Source organism: Numida meleagris, chromosome 6 (genome assembly GCF_002078875.1).
Source record: "Numida meleagris isolate 19003 breed g44 Domestic line chromosome 6, NumMel1.0, whole genome shotgun sequence".
Taxonomy (NCBI): Eukaryota; Metazoa; Chordata; class Aves; order Galliformes; family Numididae; genus Numida; species Numida meleagris.
Window position 1 is genome coordinate 40,642,912 of NC_034414.1, and position 26,730 is coordinate 40,669,641.

General features: G+C 43.5%; 1 protein-coding gene across 1 annotated transcript in view; it reads left to right on the forward strand.

The window, feature by feature from the left end:
* The window catches only part of NRXN3 (neurexin 3), a 1,003,017-nt gene continuing 982,153 nt past the window's right edge, over positions 5,867–26,730 (forward strand). Inside the window, exon 1 of the mRNA XM_021401765.1 lies at positions 5,867–5,943. The gene's annotated coding sequence lies outside the window, so the exon portion shown is untranslated. The remainder of the gene's footprint in view (positions 5,944–26,730) is intronic.

Below are 26,730 nucleotides of genomic sequence, written 5' to 3' on the forward strand. Positions count from 1 at the left end.
CAAATGAAACGAGTAAAATATCTTCATGCCTGTTAGTCTTCAATGCGAAGCTCATGCTGTGTAAAGTCATCTCTCCCATGTAAAGTATATTACAATCTTCAGCCTTGCTTAGTCTAAGCAGAGAGGGCACTGTACATGCAGCTTAGCTGAAGGGCATTCGTGCTCTCAGTACTTATTTGCACCCACTGTCCTCTTCCTAACATATTTTAAATACTTAGAACACTTAAATACGTAATACTTAAATACATACAACTATTTAGAAACCTGATACTGATCTTTAACATGGAATAAATGTTAATATGTTTAATCAGGTTCCTGTGAGTATAGTAAGATCGCCAGTCAAATGTTGGCTCACAAGAGGGGAAGGCGTGGTGGTTATACCAGGGGAATTCCCTGAAGACTGCTGCTGCGACTGACCGTGCCTTGCTCATACTCTGCCACCTCAGCCACATCATTTGGATTTTTCAAAACTGCCCAGTTATTTGGAGTGCCTCATTAGTGGTAACCCTGGAGTGGATCACCCGCAGGTCAAACAGCTCTGCCCACCCAGTCCAACGGGCCTGCTTGTGAGGCATCTCGCACTTGTAACGGAGCCTTTCTGCTTTCACCGACTCTCGGTTTCCACTCTGTGAAACAGAGGCAATGCTGCAGGAGCTGAGCAGCTCAGTGGGAAGCCTCTAATTCTGGCCTTGAGGCCAGAATAGCTTGTTCACGCAGCATGGCAGCAGGGAAACCTTGGGTGACTCGGTGCTCCTGAGGAAACCTGGCTGTTAGGTGCCACCATAGGCTGTGCACCCTGGCTGCGGGGCTAGACCCTTGCAGCTTCCTGCAGCCTCCAGCTGCCCCGTGGTTGATCAGTGTTTCTGGGCAATGCTCTCAGGCCCGGCACAATGCAGAGATGGATCCTGGTGCTTCCATCATGGAAGTCTCTGGGCACTGGATAGCCGATGATCAGGCTGCCCACAGGGCCCCTGAATGCCTTCTGGTGACTCTTCTGCTTCCACATTAAAATACTGCTCCCCTGCTCATCCTATGTAAACACTGCACAGAGCTCCCTGTCCCTTTGAGAATGGAGGACAATGTGTTTCAGCTGAGACCAGCAAAGCAGGGAGCATCTCCCTAGTGAGCAGGAGACCCTGGCTCCATGGTGCTGTAGGGGGAGAGGGTGAAGTGCCAGTTGCCCTTTCCACACAGCACTGCTCCACCTCCACCAGTATGATGGTGCTTGTTTGTCACTGCAGAGAGGAGAACCCAGCCATGTGCAAGCACAGCATCTGCTTGGCGGGCTGCCTCTGCTTGGCATTAAGCATCGTGCTGCACAACACTGTTTGCAGGTCCTATGCAGCTTCTCCTGGAGGCTTTGCGGCAGTGCTGGCCACAGTGGGTCCCAATGCAACAAGGGACAGGGAACAAGTGCCTCCCACATCCAAGCTGCTGCAGCTGAGCCTAAAGCAGGGTGGCTGCGTAGGGACGTGAGCAGGGACCCAGGCCGCCAGGTGCGTTGCCTCTCTGTCCCTAGGGTGAAGAAGTGTCAGCAGAGTGGGCTGGCAGGTGATGGGTGTCCAGTTGTGGGAACTGGGATGAAGTCTCACTTCTTCTAGAGGGTAGCTTCTACCTGGAAATGCATTTAACCAGGCATTTGAAGATTTCTTAATTCTTCTTCTTCTTCGTAGTGCAAATGAATCTGTCTCAAATCCCTAAATGCCAACATTTTTTGGGTACTCATTTAGCTCTGGGTATGATACCAAAGTCTCCCTCCCTCCAGAATCCCATGGTTATGTTATGCCATGGCATAGTCCTGCCTAGGACCAAGGGGCAAAATGAGTGGGTTCCTGTGCAAGGAAGGAGAACTCTGCCCTAGGCATGGGGCAGCATCAGCCCTCGAGATGCATGAGTCCCTGGGGAGCAGCTCTCCCCTGAGTGAACTGAAGATCCCATGCCTATTATCTGTACTTGTGCAGTGATGAGGGCTTTCCACTAGAGAGAGACATGAGTACACACAGAAAACCTGTTTGCTATTTGTATCACTCATTTCACCTGGCCAACATGGTGCAAAAGAGAATGGCTGGAGCTGACCATGAAATGAGCTTTTTCCAAGACAAAATTTTACTTATATTTTCTTAAAGTCCTCGAGGCTTTTGGGTTTTGGCAATGAAAATCCTCAGTTTTCTTCATTCTTGATTTTAATTTTTTATTTTTTTATTTTTATTTTTTTACTATTTTTAGTACTCTCGATAGAGGCCAAAATATTTTCAAATACTGGACAATCTTGAAAAAACGTCAAAAAACTTGTCAAAATATTTTTATCAGAAATATATTTGCTGAGGAAATTTTCAGCTGATTGCTGTTTATCTGTCAGGGAAATGGATATTACCCAGGCAAAAACTGGCAATTCTCAAGGACCTTTTCTTCTCTATAGACAAAAACCTGATTCAGTGATCCCTAAAGCATGAACTTCTGTAGGAGGACCATGGCAGCTACTGAACAGCACAACAACACCTTTAAAGAATGAAAGTGAAGAATGACCTTCTCTGTTGAAAATCTCAGGAAATGGAAATGTGGCTAAGGACAGTGGTGTTAATATTACTGTATTTAACATGCCTTAATTCTTGCAGGCAGCCAGGACAGTGCTTTGCACACCAGAGGGAGCTGGTCCTCTCAGCTGTTTCTTCCCAGAGATCTGGTGTAGCCAGCAGAACCAAATCTCCATAGGATGCTGCTGGACCATTTGGAGGTAAGAGCACTGCTGGGTGAGGTGCCTTTAGCACATGATGCATTGTTATATGTATATAGGGTAGGTTTTCCTTCGTGATCTCTTGCTGGTAGGAGTGTGGGGTTTGTGTAACACCTAACACTATTTTGCCTGGGATTTCTGGTGAGTATGTAACTCAGGGGCAGGGCTGTGAGTCACACAATTTATTCTATTTTGAGTCCTCTTTTGAATGCTTTCCCCTGTGGTGTATGAGTGGTTGAAGGAAACACACATATGCACACTCTACATACTGCAAATAGAAAGTCTGCATCTAAAGGCCTCCTATTGCTTACTCATAGACCCTGCCAAGCTTAAATCTGCTTGTCTTAGTAAACACACCTTCCTGTGGTGTTGCTCACCGGGAACAGATGGTCCCTTGGGGGACAGATGGCCCTGGAGCTGGGAATTTCCAGAGGCTTTTGGTGGGAGATGGGATACCACCCCTTTACCTTACAGATCTATTCTAAAGGCATTCTCCTTTGGTACTTTTCTAATACCATGAAAAATCCCTTTTCATTGCCAGCAGGTGTAGTTAGGTAGGTCCTTGTCCTAACCTACGGTGAAGCAGTGTGTTGCAACATACATGCAGTGTCCTCCTTTCTACTGGCCATAGGAGAATCAGAGGAATGGATAGGGAAATTGATGTAACTCACAGACTCGAAGAGCATCAAGTATAGACCTTTTGCTATGGTCCCTACAAAATTGCCTCTTGCCCCCAGATATGCTTCCTGTACTACCCAGGGTAAGACCACAGCAGATTTCTGTCATGACTGGAGACTGGGGTGTAAATCCGTGGCTTTGAGAGTTTGTTGTGAGTTCATGTAGATTTGAAAGAATCTCTTTCAGTATCTGCTCGTCAGTTACATTTCCAACTTTATTCTCTTATCTGTATTCTGGGGCAAGAGAGATGCAAGATTGAAATTATCCTTTCAACTATCAGCATCCATTCCTGGAAATGAATCCCTACCTTTGAGATCGTCTCCTGGAACACTTTCTACAGAACATCTGTTATCTCTCAGAGATGTCTTCTCCTTTTCCATTTATCTACACTGGAACCATTAGGACCACAGAAGCTGCTGTGTTCACTAAAGCAGGGGTCAAACTGAGGGATAAGAACAAAATGTACAGGCAGTGAAGGCAGGGATGTGTGGCCTGGGAAGAATATTGGGATGCTGTCTGGACATGCAGAGATGGGATCAGGGAAGCAAAGGTGCAGATGGAACTGAGCTTGGCAAGGGATGTGAAAAATAACAAGAAGGGATTCTTTAGATATGTTGAGTGGAAGAGACAGGCAAAGGGGAGTGTAAACCCTCTGACAAATGAGAAGAACTGGCTTCCTTAGACATGGAGAAGGCTGAAGCACTTAAGGAGTTCTTTACCTCAGCCTTCACTGGCAGTTGGGTTTCCCATGCCTCTCCTGTCCCTGAATTTCTAAGCAGGGGTTGGGGGAGTAAAATCCCTCCCACTGTAGGAACAGTGCAAGTCTGAGACCACTTAATGAGGCTGACTGTATATTAAGTCTGTGGGGCCGGATGATGTGCATCCCAGGGTCCTGAAGGAGCTGACTGATATGGTTGCCAAGCCGCTCTCCATCATATTTGAAAAATCGTGGCTGTCAGGTTAAGTCCCTGGTGACTGGAAGAAAGGAAACATCACTCCCATTTTTAAGAAAGGGAGAAAAAAAGACCTGGGAAACTACAGGCTGGTGAGCACGTGAGTCTGTGCCTGCAAAGATCACAGAGTAGATGTTAATGTCCATGTGAAGCGAGGGATCTTTAAGCTCCCTTCCTACCTAAGCCATTCTGTGACTCTATGATTCTAGGAAGCACAGCTTTCCCATGGGGAGATAATACCTTGTGTAAGGGACTTGCAGTGGAGAGGTAATAGAGTTGGGAATTTTTACCTCACAGTCATATTTTATTGTAGATCACTTTCTCCCTTTGTAAACTCCCTTCGGGCCTCCTAATAAACCTCTCTCTCCACTTATTTATGGACTCTCATTCTGTTTCAAAAATCTGGTAAATGCAGAAGCATTTAGACAGAAAATGTAGACTAAAAGCTGCTCTAAACTAATGTTTCTTCCCTCTTCTTTGTAAGCCCAGCGCACATTAAGTGAAACTTATATGCTTCTTGAAGCTGCCTGTGTTATTATTGGAACTGATGCACATTCACTCCAACCAATCTATTTTTATTTGAACCACTTACGCCGTATGAAACCAAGCATAATAACTACAGTCAATATAGATATATTTGTTTTTATTTAAACTCCAAAGTGTGCTAAAAGCAATAAATGTTTTTTCTCCTGAAAACCAATACGTACATCTAATAGACAGTATGTATCAGTCAACACAAGAGTTACCAGTGGCCCACTGGCCTGCTCCTAAAATGCATCGTGCACTGCAGATAGCTGCTGGGGAGGAGGGCTGCAGGAGCCTCGTGCTCCTTCGGCGATGACCCCAACCATTTCCGCCCAGGCGCGGCTGGTTACAGCCAATCACTGGCGCTTCCAGCTGCAGCTGGATCCGGCCAGCCCCGCCCTCGGATAGTCCTTCAGGGGTGCGTGTAGGGCCTTTAACCCCGGCGCGGTAGGTTGTGGGCCCTCTGTGAAGGTGTGTGTGAGATAGAGTGGTGCGCGCGAAGTGAAGGAAACAACTAGACCAGAGGAGGGAGGCAGAGGAGGTAGAAGAAAAGCCAAAGCCTTCTCTGGATCCACGGGGCAAGGAGAGCAGCTGTGGGGCGGCGGCCCGAGTGTGGCTAGGAGGTGTGATTCTGAGGGGATGAGATCTGGAGCGTGAGGTGTGGGGGGAACAGAAAAAGGGAGGAGAGGTTTGGCATAGGTGAGAACTGCTTTCCTGAGGTGTTTGCTTCTTTCAGTACCAAAGTTGGTAATTAGAACTGCCAGAAATTAAATCGATTGCAAATTCCCCCTGTATTGGTAACCTTTTCTGCCCTCAACAGCAAGATGGCTCTCTCAGTGGTATAAATTAACTGCTCTGGGGATGAGCTTTCCCTGAGACATGGGCAGCAGGCCTTGTGCAGGCAGCAGCCACTCTCCTCTGACAGAAGCTGCTCTTTTGCTTTTGTTTCTCAGGCAGCCTGTCAGTTTTCATTATGAAGATGTTACTGCATAGGAGAAGGAAAACTTCAAGAGTGATCAAAATGGCTCATCAAGGTTGGAAGGGCAGCTCAAGGTAAAATCCAAAGTGGTCATACCTGTCCTGGTTACATTTAAAATGTGTGGTATTGTATTGTAGCATGACCACAAGCGTCATCAATTCATACTTGTGTAAAGCACAAGAAACAGATACTACTTCTTGTATCCTTTCTACGCAAACATATAGTGCGTAAAAAGCTAAGAAGTGCTGTGAACAGATCATCATAGATAGCCATTCTACATCTTCTCTCTTCTGTAGCTCCTCCTACAGCCCGCACACCATCACCTCTGTTTTCTTGTTCTGGCATATCTGTCCTGTTAGAATAGTCCCCTCTTCTTGTAACAGCTTTGTTATGCCTACTCTTCTACAAAGAGGATTCAAAACCTCTAGTTTGGTTATTCTGTTCCAATGCCCCTAGGCAGCATCAGTGTTCATTACCAAGCTCTCATTAAACATATTGAGTTGGGAATGGCATGTTTCCAACTGTGGCCTTTGTTCAGCTTTTAAATGGTTGTAGAAAGAAAGCTTTCAGGGCATTTCAGTTGGCCAGCAGATGTGGTGTGTCTATATCCTGAATGCCACATGTTTTTTGTTTGTTAATATGACTTCTATATTACCTGGAACTGCTTTCTATATTTGCAGTGGGTTAGTCTGGGCAGTTACGTACGGATGGTTCACACTAGTCGGTCGTGGTACCAAGTGGTGCACCAACAGTTTTCATTCAATGCAGTTGCTAGCTTTTTAGTATGTACCGGTCTTTCAGAGACAAGTGTGCATGTTCAGCTACTGGATGAAAAAGCAAATTAAGTATTGCTGGGTGAGACTGGAGATAGCATTTATGAGCAATATTACTGTAAGCACTGAAATTACACTTTGCCTGATTCATGTATGCTTTAGAAAACAGTATGCAGTGGGCTGTCTTTCCTTGCAGTTTGGATTCCTGGAGCGTGTGGCTTGTGCCACATTCTGGCTTACAGAAAGTTGCTTGTTAACTTTAAAAAGTGAAACAGGTTCACATTCATGCAAGACAAGTTGTTGCATAATTAGTGTTCAGTAGTAATCAAAGGCCTCAAGAGCATCAACATTAATGTAGTTTTGTTTGGATGAAATCTTTTGTTCAGAGTGTAGGTTTGTTTATTACCTATAAATGGCTTTCTACTTCATCACTGACCCTTTGTTTAGCTGTTAAGTAGTATCAGTGCAAGTGTACTTCCTTGCCATGAGCTGTTTTATTCTCTGCCATTAACTTCCTCTTCCTCTTCCTTTTTTTTTTTTTTTTTTTTTTTTGGTAGATTGAGGCAAAATTGTTTTCAGCTAGGGCTGATACCATAATACGTGGGCACTTGGAGTGTGGAATATGCCACCACCAGTGGTATCTGACTTGACCGTCATGGTGCTGTGCAAACCAGAGACACTGTTCTTTTCCCTTTCCCTGAAAAGCCTTGTTTCTGATCTGTTACTCATTTGAGCACCACGTGAGACCTTATGTCTATCCTACTGGCTCTGGTAAGAGATTTACATCCTTTCTTTGTCCCTACAAGAAATATGAATAGTATGTGCTAAGGCAAGCCCAGCTGTTCTTGTAGACTCCATCAGAATGAATGACTGGTTGAGGAGTCAGCTGAAGTAGCAGCATCTCATCCTGTTTTCAGTGTGCCAGAGCCTTCAGAAACTGTAGCATACTGTAGTAACCTCCTTGTCCATATTAGCAGAGGTCAAGGGCTGAATAGATCTTGTTGCTCGTTTTGGAGAGAGTTATCCTTGCCATGAAGGAAGTTATATTCATATTGTTCTGGGTCCATAGAGAGCGTTTCAAGTAGCAGAAGTGAGCACACCACCCAGCTTTGGTCCTGGAATCAAAATGCTTCCCTGCCTCTGCTGTTTGCTGCCAGCATTTAGAGGAGTCTCTGAGGGCGGTTCTCTGGTGTCTAGGGTGCAATGCACAGAGCTGCCAAAAGCAAAGACTGCCTGGGCTGCTTGCTCTGGGACAATTCAATAGCAAGGCATTGCAGACCTTTTCAGAAGCCCTCCCAGCCAGCTAGATGTACAGACCTGCTGGGAACATTGCATGCCTGGTAGCATGTAGCTGACTTTTCTCAAAGATTTACGGTATAACCTTAGATAAAAAGTAAGCTGTGTATGTTTGGAATGTAGTGCTTGTAGTACTTTGTAGTTAACAACATGTTAACTGCAAAGCCTGGGAAAAAAATAGCCTGGGAAATGATATTGTTTTGAGACACTCCTGAGATTTGTGGGGTACCTATCTTGCAAACAAGTATGCTATATAAGGAAGGGCTGCTGCCCTAATAAAGGAAGCTATTTGAACTCACACTGAGTACTTGCTTCCCACGCGGGCTGACGGCGGCTTGGGGCTCAACGTCAACTGGCGGGTAACCCTGTGCTGAGTGTTTTCCTACACAGACCTGTGCTCAGCATCTGCATGGATACAGAGTTTTCTGGGTATGCGTAGTGTTGTGGCACTGGAGTGCCTTAGTCCGCTTTCTTCCTCAGGTATCTCAGCTTTAGAATGAATTAGATACTAAAATAAGTTGTAGATAAGATAGATGGACAGTATGGCAATAACAGCCACGAGATGTCTGGAGACTAATTTGATGTCTGAAAAATGTTCCATAAGGACCTAAAGATGGAAGAGCATTATTGATATTGCAGTAACATATTTTGAGGCCTCATTTTGGGGCTTGACTGCCACTGTGCTAAGCTTTCTGTGTGCCCATAAGAGAAAGATAGTCCCTACCACAAACAGCTTCCAAAAGAACAAAATGACAATTTCTGTAGCATATGGCGGTTAACCAGAAAACGGGAGAGAACAAGGTAAAAGTGAGATGATCAAATATGCCATAATAATCTGTAGTCGTGACACACCCACTCCTTTGCCATTGCCATGTGTTAAAATCCTGCAGTGGTTTATAGTGTTACAGAGTAACTAGATCCTTCTTACAGACTAGATATTCTTCCTCCCTTCTGCCTTTCCCAGAAGGAGAAAGTTACACCCAGCTCACCACTGGGCATGTGCTAAACTGACAAAAAGATCAAGAACTCTGGACAGAGGACTATTAGTGATGGTATGCAAAGCTGATTGATACAGGAGCGTCTGTTCAGACGCACTTCAGACCCCAGTACCTCCCAGTTAATCCATTTAGCATTGTCTTTTCATGTTTGCTGAGGTATTTGAAGGAGCTTTATGAAAAGGAGGACTTCTCTGTAATGAATGGAAACAAACAAGATAAAAAGGTAGAGATAAACAAAGAGACAGGATTTCAATCCTAACCTCCATTTAAACTGACTGGCTGTCAATACTAATAACATAAAGACAGCAGTGAAGTGTGGCTGACACACACCAGGTAGAGAATGCTCAGAGACATCTGAAAATCCCATCAGAAACTGCAATGGCAAATGTAATCAGCATGTCTGGAATTGTCTAATTCATTGGTTTTATACTGTCTTGAGAAGCTGGCAGGAACCCTCCACACATAGCTTGTGCAGGCACAACTGTGTCCTTTTACAGTCCTCTTATCCTTTCTTGGTACTCTGTAAACACAAGTAGGGGGTGATGATCATAGAATCATAGAATGAGCTAGGTTGGAAAAGACCTACAAGATCACCTAGTCCAACCATCCACCTACCACCACCAACCACACTAAACTATGTCTCCCAACGCTATATCTAAACGTGATATGATATGAACGTAATGATGATGCAAGGTGTTCCTGCCCATAGAAACACTGGATGTTACTGCTGTGGGAGACACTTCTTTGGTGTGTCTAGGGGACAGCAGTGGTCAAAATCGCAGAGTTGGCATGTCAGTTCTGTATACTAGAAGAATTTGACCTTGGTCTGACTAAAGGTGGTGTGATGCAGGTCAGGGGAGAGCAGCATTGTCAGAGTGTTGTGAGGGTCTGTGGCTGGAGAAGCTGGCGTGGTATAGACCGGGATAGCATAGGTGTGTGGGGAGACACCAGAGAGTGGCATGTGATGCTGTTAGTCAACTGAGCATGGCTGAAGTGACTGTGGGTTAGCTGTGCCTTTGTGGGAACATGCCCAAATATAGGTACAGCACAGTAAGGGCTGGAAAACCAGTGGGTGAGGGGGCAGATCTGAGAAGTCAGAGGTTACAAAGGAAATGTATGAGCCCAAACTGAAACTCAATATATTCACAAGTGCACATTGAGCAAGCAGTGGTTGATGGATACACAGGGATTTGGGGGCTTCATAGTAAATACCCAAAGCCATTTGCACAGTAGATTAGTGCACGACCCAGGAAATCAATAGGCAAAAAGTGCATTTTATGCTGAAGCTCGCAAACAGGTAAAAAGTAAATGGATGCAGAATGACTAGTGACTACTTGTGGCTGACACTGAAAATTGACTGTTTCACACAGGAGAAGCAGTTTGTGCTACACTGACACATCCATATGGATACAAACGGTGAAGCTGTAGGAGAGCTGCAGTGTGTTCAGCTGTTTTTCTGACAGGGCTTTGGCAATGGAAGGGAGCCTCCACTGGACTATTCAGCAGGATTTGAAGTAGTAGTGGTGGGAGCACCTTGTGAGTTCAGGGTGGAAGGCAAGCTTCCAGCATCAAATAGGGTGCCAGCTCTATACAGGGGGAGCAAAAGGTCAGCTGTAAGAAGATGTAATTTGATGTAATGTGTTCATCCACAGAGCTATAGGGCCAACAGGACTGATAAAATATGAACACTACAGGGAAATTCATTAACAGGGGCTAAACTAAAAGCTGAGCTAGGAGCAAATCACAGACCCAGCCGTCACAAAGCGGTGGTTCCTGGCCACTAACCCACAAACACTGTACAAACCACACAAGTGAAAGGGTATTGCTAGCCCAGAAACTCCTGATTAGATCAGGAGAATATCCATTGCTTCTAGTCATGTTTTCTAGCTCAGTGCCACTGTTAGTACTGCTGTTGCTACATCCAGAAATGGTGAAGAAAAAAGGAGGCAGCATTGCAGCATGAAACCAGGTAGAAAAGCAGGGTGGATAAATGGCACAGGTTGGAGGGGAATGGGGAAAACAGCTGTGATGGTAGCTGAAAGAGGGTAAAAGGGCTGAGGAGGTCAAGTGAACAGCTGTAAGGCATTGCTTCAAATGAAGTTCAGCTGCATAAAGATTGTTCTTCAGTGAACTGGGTTGCTTTTGCAGCCTGGACTCACAAGCAAGAAGGACTGATGGGCAAGAAAAAATTTGCTATGATATACTTTGGGTGAGGCTGAAGAAATTCCCTGGAAAGCCTGGAAAAAAAGAGACTAGAATGAAGAAAAAAAAAAAAAAAGAGTTGCTGTCAAGGGAGTACAGACTACATTTCCAGGTAATTTCTGGACCCGGTGATCCATTGCCACACTAGTGTTGCAGTATTAGGTGAACTGCTGATCTACCTTCCCTGGGGAAAGGGCAGAGCTGGAATAAATCAGCAGTCCTGTGCTGGTAGGTTTGTTTTCATTTCAACCAATATTTCCCTTCTCCTGCTGCCCTTTTTTTCTCAAGTATTTAGAGTCAGTGTTTCTGCTGTAACTAGGTCAGAGACCCTAAGTAGGTCACGGTTACTCTCTAAATGTGGTAAATCTTTATGTGAAGCTGGGGGGGGGGGGGAAGACCTGATGATGAGTAAACAAAAGGAAGGAAAAGTTGGCTTAGTGGGAGGGGTGATCTCAGGGTGAATTGGAGAGGGCCTGAGAAACACCTGCGTGTTGTAGGCAGGGATCAGAGCTGAGGGAGTGAAAGGGCTGGGGAGTAGGCTGAAGCTGAGCACAGGAGAAGAGCAGGGAAAGGGATAACAGCTACGGGCATGAGGAAAGCAGAGAAAGGTGTTAGGGCAAAAGGGTTGGAAGAAGAGGAGTTAATGCAGAGAAGTGGGGGAGTAAAGAGATGTATAGGTGGGAGCAGCTCAAAATGAGCTTGTACGGAAGACGCTATCTCAGCATTTTTCACCACCTTCTGAAGTACGTCTGAGAGAGGGAAAGAGTGTGCTGGAGACTAGGAAAAGAGTATGACCTGAAGGTGAGGGAGAGAAGAAAGGCGATGGATGGGAAGCAGAAGAAAGCGGAGGGCATGGATGAAGTTTAACCTGAAGGTGTAAAGTGGGAGATAAGGGAGTATGAGACAGAATTCATGTAGCTGCCAATTCCAGCAAGACTGTAGTGAAACTTGTGTGCCTTTCCTCTATTTGAGAAAGGTGGGTATGTTGAAGGCAAGAACTGCAAAAGGTGATGGGACTGCCTATGCTTCTCAGTTGTTCCCCATTTTGCAGGGGATTTTCTCACTTTAGTTTCAAAGTTTTGACTCCCATCCAAAGTTTTCTGTTCTTCCACAGGAATCTTCAAAATCTGTTTCCCTCAAAAGTAAGAAATAGTGACACTGGCAACAGGAAGGGCTATTTTAGACCAGTAGGAGAAACCCTCAGGATTTGGAAGTTAATGATTTTTATGTGCCTAATTTTGGGCCTTGGTCACAGTGTCTTGCGCATTTGGGGTTTGGCAGGTCAGAAATGATGTATGCTCCCAATGTTGCCCTGTGGGACTACCTCTCAAGCTAATGTTCCATGGAAATGAGGAGACGTCATTTCCTCATCTGCAGCTTTGTGCTCTTATCGAGGCATGTCATGGGTGCAAAGTCAACTATGTCCATGCAGGATGCATCTGCTATGTGGGGGCATTCTGGCTCTGTTTCACATGCTTGAAAAAACTTTTCTGGGCTCAACAGGACATTGCATTGCTTTTGGTGGTCTCTTTGGCAGAGTACGCCTGCATTCTGCCTGGATCCTCTCTTTATAATGTTTATGCTGTCCCATTATGGTATGCATACTTTTTGCACTGAGGAGGATTAGAGTAACAGCCTGCAGGAAGGGATGTCCAGCCTGAGACCTTATCTACAACCTTTTCTCCTGTGGTTCCCCTACCAACACTGAAAGTATTTTAGTTTTCTTCTGTGGGAGGTATTAGTGCTGGCCTAGCTGGGATTGGCATTTTCTATGCATTTTCTATTTGTTTTGCATAGGTATTACATATAGTCGTATAGGAATTTACCTCTTAGGGCTAAGAGCAGTGGATTTAGATGAGAGGGAAGAAAGATGAAAAGGAAGGTGTTGAGGAGGGTGTCTCTTCATTAATGTTACCAATCTGGTAAGCCTTTCTTTCCCTTCTGATTAGCGGAGATGTTGCTGCAAAGGTTGTATGCAGCTTTGATTCTAGCAGCAAAATCCACTGATTACCTCTGGGCCATTGGCAGTTCTTGTCTGTAAGGTCTATAAAGTTATCTATGTCTAGACACTGTAAACGGATGTAATAAGTTGGAGTCAGTGTGCAGATGGTTACATAGAACTGATGGGGTACAGTGCTGTACTGCTGCGATATTAATAAAAATGTCATGCGAAGTATAGTCTGGCATTATGCTCATGTATCAGCATGTACATCCTCCAAGAATAGAGGAAGAAAAATTCTAAGGTTATTTGCTTGGCTTATATTCTTCTTAACCAAAATCTGTGTGAAATCTGGAGCAAGACAGGGCAGCAGCGTGTATTTTTCACTGTAATAAAAACAATTTTGTCTGTGGGTGCTCTGCAATATTCAGACAAGTATAGAGAACGAAGACAGGTTTGTATACATAACAGTGCAGATGTCTCAGATGGGGATGGTCTTTGAGCTAATTCTAGTTTGACTGAATGTCCGAAATTATATTTTGATGATGTACTCTAGTGACTGGGTGAAGAATGTTAGATGAGCATTTTAAAAAGAAGCCCTCAAACAAATGTTTTTTTCCCCACTTACTTTGCAGCAATAAATGCATTGTTTGAGAGTGAATAAAATCATGAATGATTTAATATGCTAAAAAAAAAAACTGAACTAAGTTTTAAAATCCCCTTTGGGGTATTTTTTTTTTCTAGCCGTTTGACCTTCTTCATCCCAGATATTTCTCCTGTACATAAATGCTAATATTCTTTAAAAACAAACAACAACAACAACAAAAAAAACAGCCAAACAAAACAATGAACTCAAAACGAAAATCCGAAAACCAGTGAAACAACTCTGCTCTGTTGATGGAGAGTCTGGAGTAAAAATATTGTAGGTAAAGATTTTCCCTGAATACTTTGTCATCTGAAACACCTTCCATTGTGTAGAAACAGGGGTGTAATATGGCATACTGACCTGTTGAGGTGAAGCTGCTGCAACTTTTTAATTTGAGAAATTTTTGAATACAAATGCAGATCTTGTGAAGTTGGTAGAAATTTGCGAGGACTGTGATGACGTTTATTATTATTGTCACCGCTTAATATTGCCTGTTGCCTTTCTTCTGTGTACGTGTTAAGAACAAGGGCCACTGCAACTTCACAGCAGAGTTCAGACAGCAGCAAAGTGCTGTAGTTACCCATGTTACGTGTGTGGAAAATTCACTGCTGAGATGACGCATATGCCTGGGGTTTGTGGCGAGCAAGGACCAGTAAAATCCTTTATGGTGCTGATAACCAAAGAGAATCAAGAAAGAGTGAATTGCAGAATACTGTTGTGCTTTCCAGATGAAAAACTCTGTGGGAGTTCTGAAGATCAGTTTTATTTCTTTGTCGTCTTATCTTCTCAATTCCATTCATCTTGGTTGTTCTGGAATCAAACATGGAGCTTGAATGCAGCTGATCAGGTCTCCAGCTGGATTAGTTCCTTCCTCTCCCAACTCCCCACTTGTTCCTTTACCTGTTACCATCTTGGTGCCTTCACAGGCTCCCACCCAGTTCCATTTATATAGCAGCTCAGCATGCACTGCTATCTTCTGACCATCTTCCGGACAGCCTGCTGCTTCCCTAAGGAGGCTTTATGGGTTATAAAGTCCCAGCATTTCCTCTCTGGTTCTGGAGAGACAGTGGGAATGTGTTCTGTATCACTCCTATCTTCAAGAAGAGTCAAGAAGGAGGGCCCAGGGTGACTACAGGCAAGTTAGCATCACCTAAATCCCTGTGACAGGAGCAGTTAATCATGGAAGCAATTGCCGGGCACAAGACCAACAACAAAATTATCAGGAGTAGTCAAGGGGAAGTCATATTTGACCAGGCTGATATCATTCTACAATGAAATGACTAGCTTGGTAGATAGGGACAGAGTGGTAGATATAATCTACCTGAACTTCAGTAAGGCTTTTGACACAATTTCCATTATGATTCTCAGAGCAGCTGATGAAGTATGGACAGGATGAGCAGGCAGGGAAGCAGCTTGAAAACTGGATGAACAAATGGATCCACAGCATGTTAATCAGTGGCATGAAGACGAATTGCGAGTGGTGTATGCGGGGGTCCTTAATAGGTCTAGTCCTGTTTAACATATTCTTTAACGAGCTGATAGAACTGAATGGGTGAATTAAAAAGAGCATAGCCAGCAGGTTGAGAGAGGTGATCCTCCCCCTCTACTCTGCCCTGGTGACATTTAGAATACTGTGCCCAGTTCTGGGCTCCCCAGTTCAAAAAAAGACAGAGATGTCCTAGAAGGAGTCCAGCAGAGGGCCACAAAAATGATAGAGAGCCTGGAGCATCTCCCATATGAGGAAAGGCTGAGTAACCTGGGTCTGCTCAGCCTGGGGAGAAGAAGACAGAGAAGGTATCTGATAAATGTTTATAAATATCTAAAAGGAGGTGGGAGGCAAATGGATGAGGCCAGGCTCTTCTCAGTGGTGTGTAGTGATAGGACAAGGAGTAATGGCCTAAAACTTGAACATAGGAAGTTCTGTACTAACATGCAGAAGAACTTCTTTATGATAAGGGTGATGGAACACTGGAACAGGTTGCCCAGAGATGTTGTGGCATCTCCTTCTATAGAGATATTCAGGACCTGTCTGGACACCTACCTGTGTGACCTACTGTAGGGTACCTGCTTTGGCAAGGGAGTTGGACTCTATGTCTGTGGTTCTGTAATGTATCATCTTCAAACTGTACAAAACTGAGAGAGGAGTAGCTATATGCCAGATGGTCATGCTGCCATCCAGAGGGACCACAACAGGTTGGAGAAAAGGACTGACAGAAACATCATGAAGTTTAAAAAAAAACAAAAAACAAAAAACAAAAAAACAATGCAGAGTCCTGCTCCTAGGGAGGAACAACTCTGAGCACCAGTATGTGCTGAGGGCTGTCTGGCTGGAAAGCAGCTTCTCAGAAAATGACCTGAAGTTGGACACCATACTGAACGTGAGTCAGTAGTATATCCTTTCTCTGAAGAAGGCTAGTGGTATCCTGGGCTGTACTAGGAGAAGTTTTGCCAGCAGGCTGAGAAAGGTTATCTGTTTCTCCCTCTGCTCAGCTGTGGTGAGGCCATACCTGAAGTGCTGTGTCCAGTTCTGGGCTCCTCAGTGCAAGAAAGACATGGAGCTATTGAAGAGAGACCAGCTAAGGGACTGGAACATCTCTCATATTATGAAAGGCTGAGAGAACTGGTTTGATTTTAGCTTGGAGAAGAGAAGGCTTAGGGTGATCTTAGCAATGTGTACAAATATGTGAAATGAATAGAGCCAGGCTCTCTTCTGTGTTGTCCCTTGACATGATAAGAGTCCCTGGGCACAAAGTGAAACACAAGAGTTTCTGTCCTCATATAAGGAGACAGGTGACTGAGCTGTAGTGCAAGTTGCCGTAGAAGTTGTGGGGACTCCCTCCTAGGGAATATTAAAAAGCTGCCTTGATGTTCTCACCTGTGCCAGGTGGCTCTGCTTGAGCAGGTGGGTTGAATGTGATGATCTCTAGAGATCCTTTCCAGTGTCAACCATTCTGTGATTATCTGAAGAAAGACACTGTGAGCCATGGCAAGTGAGGCCAAGTCAGGCTTTAGAGTGCAGGTCAGAGGGAGAGAGTGCAGCAACTGAATCATACCTAGCAGTGATAATGCTGTTTGCTGTCACACACGTTGAGGAACCCAATATAGCTGTGCCACTGGGATATCAACAGCTGAGATTATAGTTTCCTTTAAAAAGCCCGAGGTCAGGAAGTTTTTTTAGGGAGCAATATGAAAAAAAAGTGTTGCGCTTAAGGAGGGGGGATAAACCTGATCATACTGAGCAGCAGGGAGCATCTGCAAAGGAAAAAGAAGGAAGGTTAAATGAGGGTGCTTAGCAGGGTTGGTATGGAGAGCAAGAAGAAAGGAAAGTGCAGATACATAATTATTAGACTGTAACGCCATCAATCTGTAGAGCTACTTAAAATCTTATACCTGCTAGTATGCCTTATGTTAAATTGCAAGGACAACTCTATGGCTGCATTCTGTTACTTTTGTACATTAAGCACTGTGTGTTGATACTAGCTCTCTTCCTAGACTAGTGGTATGCACAATAGTAGAAGCCTATAAAAATGTCTTTGTTTTAAATAAGATATTGAAAAAGCAATCTGTAGTTCTTCAGGTAGATTTGGTGTTGTTTTCCTGTTTCCTTGGTCTCTAATATTAATCTGATTCTTTGATATTCATCCAGTTCTTCCTACTGATAAGCTGCATGTAAGGAGTTCTGTTCATCTCCCTTAAAACACACATTCCTATAGAGTGCCTTATAATATTCTTGGAGTCCGATCTCCACTATGCTAGCAGGGCAGTGAGATTTTGTGTTCTAGGCCTTGACCTGCAGCTCTGGAGATCTGCATTTAATTTTCAGCTCTGCTACTTACTTCCCAAGTGACCTTGTGCATGTCATTTATTCTCTCAGCATTTAATTATCACCCTTTTGCAGATGAGAAGTTGACACTTCTCTGCCTTCCGGAGAGTAATGTGAGGATAAATTTATCAACCTTCGTGTTCTGCTGTGAACAATGGGAGTTCACTGAGGCAAAGCAAAGTCCAACAGGGGAGATGAGGCAACACAGGGAAACAAAGTGATGATGAAGTCCATATTGGCCAGTTAAAGATCTATCCTACATGAACTGTGTAAGATGGGTTACGGGATTTTTACATCAATCCTCTGAGTGTGCACTGCTGTGACTTTGTCATGCTGTCCTTCCATATAGTACAGCGATAAAACTGGGGGCTGAGGGTGGGGATCACGAGGTTACTTGCACTCTTTTAGTAAGCAGTCATCAGACAGCACACTTGCTTATGTCATGTCTTTATGTAGCTCTAGCCTTTTCACTTTTGTAGCTTGTGTAAGTAAAGCATGGAAAATGGTCATTAGCTGAAATAATGGAATATGGATTATGTTGCAAATAGGAGAAAATGGTGCAAAGCAGTGACATGTTCTCTTGGAGGGAGGATAATACTCTATGTCAGTCTGTGCTGTCACTGTACTTCACAGCCTTAGAGCAGCTTGGTGCTTCTACTCTCCCTGTCAGATGACTTCAGCTCAGACGTGGGACATCTCCAGCATTTCCCTGAGGAGATGGCTTTCATTCATACAGGTGACAGTGGTGGGTTTGAATCATGTGGGCAGGCACCTTGACCTGGGAGCAGCAATATTAGGAAGTATGCTCAGATTAGAAAAGTATCATTTACTGCTGAGGTGTTGGAATCAGCTGCTTATGTATCTCTTAGACCTTCAGCTTCAGTCGCTAGCAGTATTCACCTTCCAGGCACTAGGTGTGCATCATAGACACTTAATAGTCAAAGTAGTGCTTCCTTGACTGGTTTCAGTTTGAGACTTTAAAGATCTGCGGAGAGCTAGCTGCCCTTTCTTCTCTCCCAACTGTTCATGCAAGTAAGAAATGTAAGTACATTGACTTGCAAAGCTACTGCTTTGCCTGTATTCAAAAGAGTGGATTTCAAGTACTTTTTCATTTTACTCCTTCAGGAAGAGGTGAGCATCCTTCTTCTCATACACTAGCAACACAGAAACTTGAAGAAACTTGGGATACCAAGTTGCATATAGCAGTTGGTTCCTTTACAGGGAAGGATGAGAGCAATTTCTTGCCCCCAGTAAAGCAAAATACTGTCAGATGGCCCTAGTCTAACTTTCATTTTGATGCCCACAGCTTTTATTAAAGCTAAATGAGTCTGCAGATTTTCAGTGCAAGACAGGCCTCTCTTCTATTAATAGAGGTTACTGACGTGCGTGGATGGAAAACATTTATGAAGAACTAGACTTCATTATTTTTATTATTTTTCAGGTAGTAAAAAGCTACCTTCCCCACTGCTGCTTAGTATTGGGTTTAAAAAAAACTAAATAAATCCTTGGTAACAGGTTCAGCTTCAGAATTATATTCTCCTGCTTCATGGGTTCCAGGAAATGCAGGTAGCTAGTTTGGACATGGGCACTATTACATCTTTTGGAAGCCTTCTGATTTTGAGTCTCAAGGTTTTATAAGGTGATGTTGTATCTTGGATAGCAGCATCCAGATGTTAAAATTAAGGACAAGTGAAAAAATAATATCTGGGCCTCAGTATCCTTATTTAAGTATTTAACTTGTCTTCTGTAATCTATGCCAGTTTGAATAAGGTACCTGTATATTCTTAAAATTTGGGATCTGCTTAGGGGAAGCAAGTTTATTCTTTACTGTTCTAATTTTTTCTGTCCCAGCAATATTTTCAAATCTCAGGGATTAAAGACTCTAATCCTACTTTCTTAACCTGACCAAGCCCTGATCACCATTTGCTTTCCCAGCATTTCGTAAGCTGAAGATGCATTCCAAGAAAGTCAAGTAACTTGTGAGAAGTAGATGCTGTCTTTACTTCATCTTCATTCTGACTTCTCTAGAGTAACACTGGAGGGGTATAAGACACATTTCCTGTTAGGAGAAAATGTGTTGTATGGAAGGAAGGCTAAGTAAATATACAATAAAGAGATGTATAAAAGTGTCTGTGAGAGATAATTCATGGGTCTGTTGGTATCACAAGGAGATTTTGTTTGGGATTTCTACAGGCCCTTTCTTTAGTTCAGAGAATGATATTTGTGCTACACATTACCTTTAAACTCTGGGCAGAAAACAGCCAGCACATTCTCAGCCTATTCAGCATCTCTGCTAAATAAGGGAACATAAAGAGGTGTGCTGTGGCTATTAGGAGTTTGGCACTCACATGGTATTGCTGTCACTGGGAAAGGGTATTAATAAAATGTGCTATGGAGCAAACATGGCATTGCTGTTAGCAGAGAAACAACCCTAGTAAAACGGCTTTGGAACTCTTGTGAATTGTGCGAGATATGAAAATGCAGCAAGACCTTTAGTCAAAATGTCTCAGAGTGGGGGATGAACAAAACGTTCCTCTTCCTGCGGTGCAAGTCAGGTTGTATGGGTGAGCACAGCTGATATTTAGGCACATGTAACAGAACTTGGCAACAGGAAGTAAAGGGAAGTCACATGCTTAGCAGAAAATTCAAGGGCACGCTCAGGAGACAGAATGTAATTACTCAGTTTGGATTTTAGCCACGACACAGAGTTGACCCTCAAAGCAAGTATGATTTTATTTATCTCTTCCACATCCTGAGAGTTCCTAAGATTAGAAGTAGACACTGAGGATCTTGTATTTAATTTTCTTGATAAGCTTTTTCTATGACCTGCATTCATGTAATATCTGAGCCTTAAAACATGACTGAATTTAGTTTTTCACCTCTGTGAGGCTAGGAAGTACGTTCCCAGCTGCCTTTTCATGCCTGGAAGTAGTCCCTGAAAGAAGTACAGGATGAGGATGTTTGGTTTGTTCCTTGCCCAGGAGATTGCAGTTTTAGTTGCTGTCCTTTTCCACAAGGAAAGGGCATAAATACCCAGGTTAGGAAGCGCTTGGTAACTTAATGAGCCTCAGAAGACTTGATGGGAACCAGAGCATTTCCCTCACTGCCGTCCTTGCTCTTTGTGAGCAGAAAGACCAAGCAGAACGAGGAGTCAATCACTGTATATTTAATGAACAAAATATCAAGTTTGTTTTGTGTGGACTATTGTATGTTATGCAGCTGGCCTGTCCCTTCTTCCTGGAGGCTGGCACTATGATTCTCTGTTCAGGTAGGCTTTCCTGTTATGTGAGCCCTACCTGTGGGCTGCTTTCTTTCACTTCTAAAGCATTGTTTTTTTGATGAAAGAGATGAGATGTGTTTCCCTCCATTTCGTAGACTGTTTCCTGCTGAGCAGCTGCTCAGCTTATCTGCAGCCTGCTGCTGGCCCAAGCACCTGTGATCATAGAAATAACTAGCTAGGTGGGGGCTTGGAATAAAAAGGCGGATAAGCTAGGGACACTGCCTATCCTCTCTATTCCTTCCCTCAAATAATATAAATATACATATAATTTTTCAAGCTGGAGTATCACTTTTGTCGCTCTTGACTTTACCTTACAGATAAGTGAACAATGGGTAAGAACATAAGTAAGGCCATGCTTCGCGGTGAACTAAGTTGTTTGAAATGCTCCGCAGCAGATGTTCATATCCAGAAAGATTTAGACCACAGAAGTATATGACCTCTGTGAAACAAGAGGCAGGATGGATTTGCATCCTGTGATGTTTTGAGATCAGACCAGTTAGGAGCTGAACTGCCTTTTCCAGGGGGAAGCCCTCAGGCCAGCGAGTAAGAGTAGGTTGGGATGATCTAAGACAACAGCCTAGACTCTCAGCTCGGCTTTGCCTGTTGGAGTAACGCGGTGACTCGCTGCGGAGTTACTCGCAGGACGTGCATGGCGCAGCGCAGCCTGCCCGCACCGCGCGGTGGGTGCCGGCGGGAGGCAGGGCCGGGAGCCGCTCTGCGCCGCTGCGTTCAGCACCACGGAGAAGGCCCGGCCCTGCGCGTGCCTTGTGCTGGGCGCTTCGGGAGCGGCGTGAGCCAAGTGCGGGCCGAGCACCTCCCTGTCTGCACGGAGCTGAGAAAATAGAAAATTCGAAGCTCTTTACGAGAGCACTCTGCAAAATGGCAAGTTTAAACCTGCGCTTGGCAGCAATTTTCATGCAAGGGTCTCTAAGCACTTTATGAATATTAATGAAGCCAGCTGCAAAACCAAATCATCTCCATATATTTGGGGTAGGCTACTTCATCCTTTCCTAGTCTGGGAAATTGAGGCAGATAAAATGTGTTTTGCCCCAGCCTGCTCAGTCAGCCAGTATCAGACCTGGGAAGTAAAGATTATGACCCTTATGCTTTCACTAATAGAAAGCCATACAGCTCCCGCAACTCTGTTGATTTGGGTTTTAAGAGAAGTATTTCGTTCTCTAAGCTACCGTTCACTTAACTGATTTAGATTGGCAGGCTTATGGCAAAAAATTTTCAAACTAGCCCAGTAACAGCAGTTCTCACCTCCTGCCCTTCTGTATCCTGAGGACTGCTAGTGTTTTCAAAAGGATAAAAGGGGGTCACTTAGCCTTTCTTCAAATGCACATCAATACACATGTGGTGCTGGGTTTGTTGTTTCTATTCTTGAAAATTTTAATTTACAATAACTTGCCCCTTTAATGCTTAGAAATATGTGAATGCTTGTGCTATTTTGCACTTGATTGTCAGGCATGTCCCATGCTGTTTTGTTGTTTCTCCGGACAGGTGGAGATGGAACAGTTAGGTGCTGACGGCTTCTGTCTAGTGAGCTGATTCTTGATTGACTGATTAGCTCCTTTGTATGGCAGGCACTTCTCCTGTCTCCTTCATTAAAGATGCATCATAACCCTTTACAATAGGGTTTTTTGTTTCTTTTTTCCATTTTCTTAAAGCATTTTTTTCTGAGACAGAAAGAGAGGGATGAAGGAGGAGAGTAATTGTGAATGTTTTACTATAGGAATACTACATATATACATTTTAATATTGGAAGTCTTTAGTAATGGAGGGTAGTCAGGTTTCTGTTACTGAAACTGCCAGAGAACCCACAACACAGAAATCTGGTGCACGTACATTGAAGTAACTTCAAAAAGAAGATGTGAAACACTGAAAGAGTCCAGTAATTACTCTCATGTCTCAAAATATTTTTCTCATATAGCATTCCACCAATTTTTGCCTCAATAAATTTTCTTCAGAACCAACAAGTTAACGTTTGGAAGATATATGGGGAGGGGTTGGAAAGTGCTCTTCATTTCACAGCTGGATAAGATGGGAGTACAGAGAAGGAAACTGGCTTACAGATATGATTGCGGGTATCTGGATCGTCAAGTCTGAGTGTTCTGTCGTTTAGACAGGACACCAGATCGCACTTTCCTTCCCAAGGTGGGAGACGAGACCCAGGAGACAATCGTAATTCTCTGTCATTGTTATAATCTGATGTAGCTACTTGCTGTGGAGAAACCTATGAAAGCTCCATATCTAGCGGGTTGTCTCTCTGATATAGAGATACTAGTGTATGTAAGTCTGAACTGAAATTGATATACTAGTATAACGTCATTGTTTTAAGAACTTTTATCGTATCATCTTGCATCACTTGGAACAGAGTTTAAGCTGGGGAAAGCATAACAGCAACTCCTGTTCTGCAGCAAGCATCTGCGCGGGGAATTATAATGCTTGTTTAGCAAGATTTCTGAAATTGGACTGATAGGCTCAGTGAAACTTTTGTTCAGACAAGAACTAGAATGGTTTTTTTGTTATGAAGCAAATTATATGATTAACAAGTTCAGAGATGACATGGCCACTTCTGCAGTGATGATCAGTAGTGCCATGAGTAGATTTAGCCATAGTCCTATGACTGTGCATGGAGAGACAAGATAATCCAAGTCAGCTGCCACCTGTGGTTTGTAGGAGAGTGGCAGAAAACAAAAGTGTAGTTTCATGTAGAGTCTTCTATTATGAATTTGTCTATGCATGGAGTGATCATAATCACTTCATATGATCTGTGTGACTCCTTGAACAGAGTTGAGTGCAGTACATTCAAGACACTGCAGCTCTGCTGTGACTGACCTGTGCCATGTTTGGGTTGCAATAGTCCCCTTGATTTTAACTGCAGGGCCTCTTGCTGTGTCGGTGACAGGCTAGGCAGAACTTTGTTTATTAGAACCTGTTGGAAACCTTCTCTTTTATAAGGATTCAACTAGGAGACACAGCAACTGCAGACCTAGTGGGTCTTTTGACTGTTTCTGCCCTTTACCTGGAGGATCATTTCCCGTAGGAGGATTCTGACTCTCATTTATAACAAGCCAATGTGGAGAGGCACTGCCTCATTATTTAGTCAGATGTGACCATTGCTTTATTGCATTTCACATACCTGATCTTAAGGGTAGGAAGGTTCAGTGTTTCCAGCATGAAATCTAGGGACCGAAACAACATTTTGCGTAGCAGGAATATGCTTATTACAGAAATGTAATGGTCATTCTGCACTAAGCCTGCATAAGGATTCACATCTCTTTCTCCATTGTGGGGATCAGAGCTATGTAGGCATTTAGACACCAACAAATGGAGCTTTGTTGGGATTTATATGTGGTGTAAGTCTGAGATGTGCAAGTTTGAAGTTCCATATTAAAATCATTAAAAAAAAAAGAGGTCTGTAACATGAGAATCTGCTCTCCACTCAGAATTAGACACTAAGCATAGATCCATTCTGGAGTATAGCATGATGTCTGGTTTAGTAGAATTGTGGAGAACTGAGAAAAAGCAATAATTCAACGGAGCTTGACATTGGTTCATTTTTAATTATAAGCCATGTTCATTGGCTTCTAAGAATGTTTTATTAAGTCATCTTCAGTTATGGGAATATTGATGCCAATGAAGTATTATGGAGCTGTATCTGTGGTGGTATGAGAGGTGCACTGTAGGAGGGCTGTGAAGGCTACTCTATTTTTGGGATACAAAATTGCAGTGCAAGTAGGAATGGATGGCACCTTGCTGTGAAATAATCTAATTTATACCCATTTCTTTACAGTATTGCCCTTTGAATGACCAGTGACATGGCAGCCTTGTCTAAAGGCAGCTGCCTAAGCTCTGCTCGTCCATGTTAAATACAGAGTTTCAGCTTTGTTAGGAATCATTTGCATGCAGCAGATCTTGTTCTCTCTGAGGTGCATTGGTGTAGTGCCAGTCAGCTTGGGGAGGAAGGCAAACCTGCTAACTGGAGATTTTGCTTGTTTACTGTGTATTTTTATCTCCCCTTCAATCTTTCCTTATTTTTTTATTCAAATATTTGATGTCAGTTCATTTATTTTTGATTTTTTTTTCATTCCAGAAACAGAAAGTGCTCAAGATGCCAGCAACACGGGGGCATCTGTTCTCTACTTTTAATTAATACTTTCTCCCCACTCACTTCCATCCTATATACAGAGCTGCATGACTTTTTTTTTTTGAGTACCTGTGTCATCCATTACAATATTCCTATCTGGGTGCTAAGCTGAAGACAGACCATCTACGAGGTCTTAAGCACTATTAAGGAATCAGTAAAAGCCTTAGTGTGCAGTTGGTTCCAAAGGCTCAAAGTCTAAGTTGAGTGAGGTGTGTCCTCAGAGAAGGTAGCTGGTTTTTTCCCTGTCAAGTGCTAAATACCCATCACGCAGATTAATTATGAATCTGTTACTTTTGTTACTATGTTGCACCTCCAATCCTGTTTTCTATCATTAGTTCCTGTGAAATATCATAATTATATTCCTTCCCCCTGCCTTCCTTTTTCTTCTTCGTAAGAAGACCTTTCACCTTCAGTCCCTTCATACTGGGTCTTATCCCAGAGACTTCAAAGTGATCTAGGAGTACCTTCAGGATCGACCAAGTCATTCACTTATTCAGGATGTGATGGATTGTGTCTATCTTGGATGCCTTTGTGTGTACTACTACTCTAAGTTGGGGGCTGACATGGTTGATGGAACGAAGAAAGGAATCCCATAGGACTTGTCACTAGTCACAGCTGGCTTTTGATAGGATCCTCACACAGTTTTCAAGGAAAGCAAGAATGAAAAACCTACATCGGGAAAAGGAAGCATGAAAATTGAGCCATTAAACCATAACAGAGTATCATGAGTTTAATTTGCTCCCGGAAATACATAGCTGTAATGTCCCTCAGTTTATGCCAGAAGTGAAATTTGAGGCTCTGTCAGCATCAGAAAAGGAGGTAGAGAATGTTGTGAATTGTATGGGAGAGTTTAAGTTAAGCAACAATAGCACGAACAAACAGATCATGGGGAATAATCCTTCTCTGATTGTGATGGGGATGGATAAGCCATCACCTTAGTTGATCTTTCTCACCTGTAACTCTCACATGGATATGACAATTTGAAGTGCTGAGAAGCCTCAAAATCCACTGAAGTCTGTGATAACTAAAGGCATGGATCACTCTTCAGCCAGTGATATTACTTCTGTGGGTCTGAAGCATCCTTCTCTGTTCTATGCCTTAGACACAGCATGCTTCCCTATGTGTTTCAGCACTCCACATGTCTTGCTTGCCTCACTTTCTGCTTCGCAGATGCTACATTAAATCTATCTGTGGATGCTTAGAAGATGCTATGGAAATGTATTGCTTGCCTTCAGCAATAGCAACAGTCGGCCAGTTGCATTGCTTCCCTAGCCCATCCGCTCTAGTGCTGTGGTGCTTGTGTTTGCTGGACTGTTCCTTCTGAGCTTACGGAGGTGAACACATGTTCTGTATTAATCTTCATTTCAATGAAGTTGTTTTAGTTCATGCTTTATTGCGGAGCTTTGTAATAATGCATCTGTAATGGCAGCCCTTGGGGCAGCAGTCGCATGTGGCAGACTGAGTGCCTGAACTGCTCCTGAGAATGACTCCAATCATACAGAATGAGGCACTCCCTGGTGCACCATCTGAATTTATAATACCAATTTATATAGTGCCCTAAAGCAAGCTTTGTATTTGGTCTGGGACACAGGGGCCAGGCTAGAGAAGGGGAACTGCTCTCCATTTTGTGCTGTCCCTTTTTCAAATGCAGGCATTTGTCTAGCTTTCCAACCTGCCTGTCTTAAAGCCTTGGCCGAGCCCAGCAAATGCAAACGCAAAAACCTGCTGGCTGGGTTGGTGTGCAGAATCTG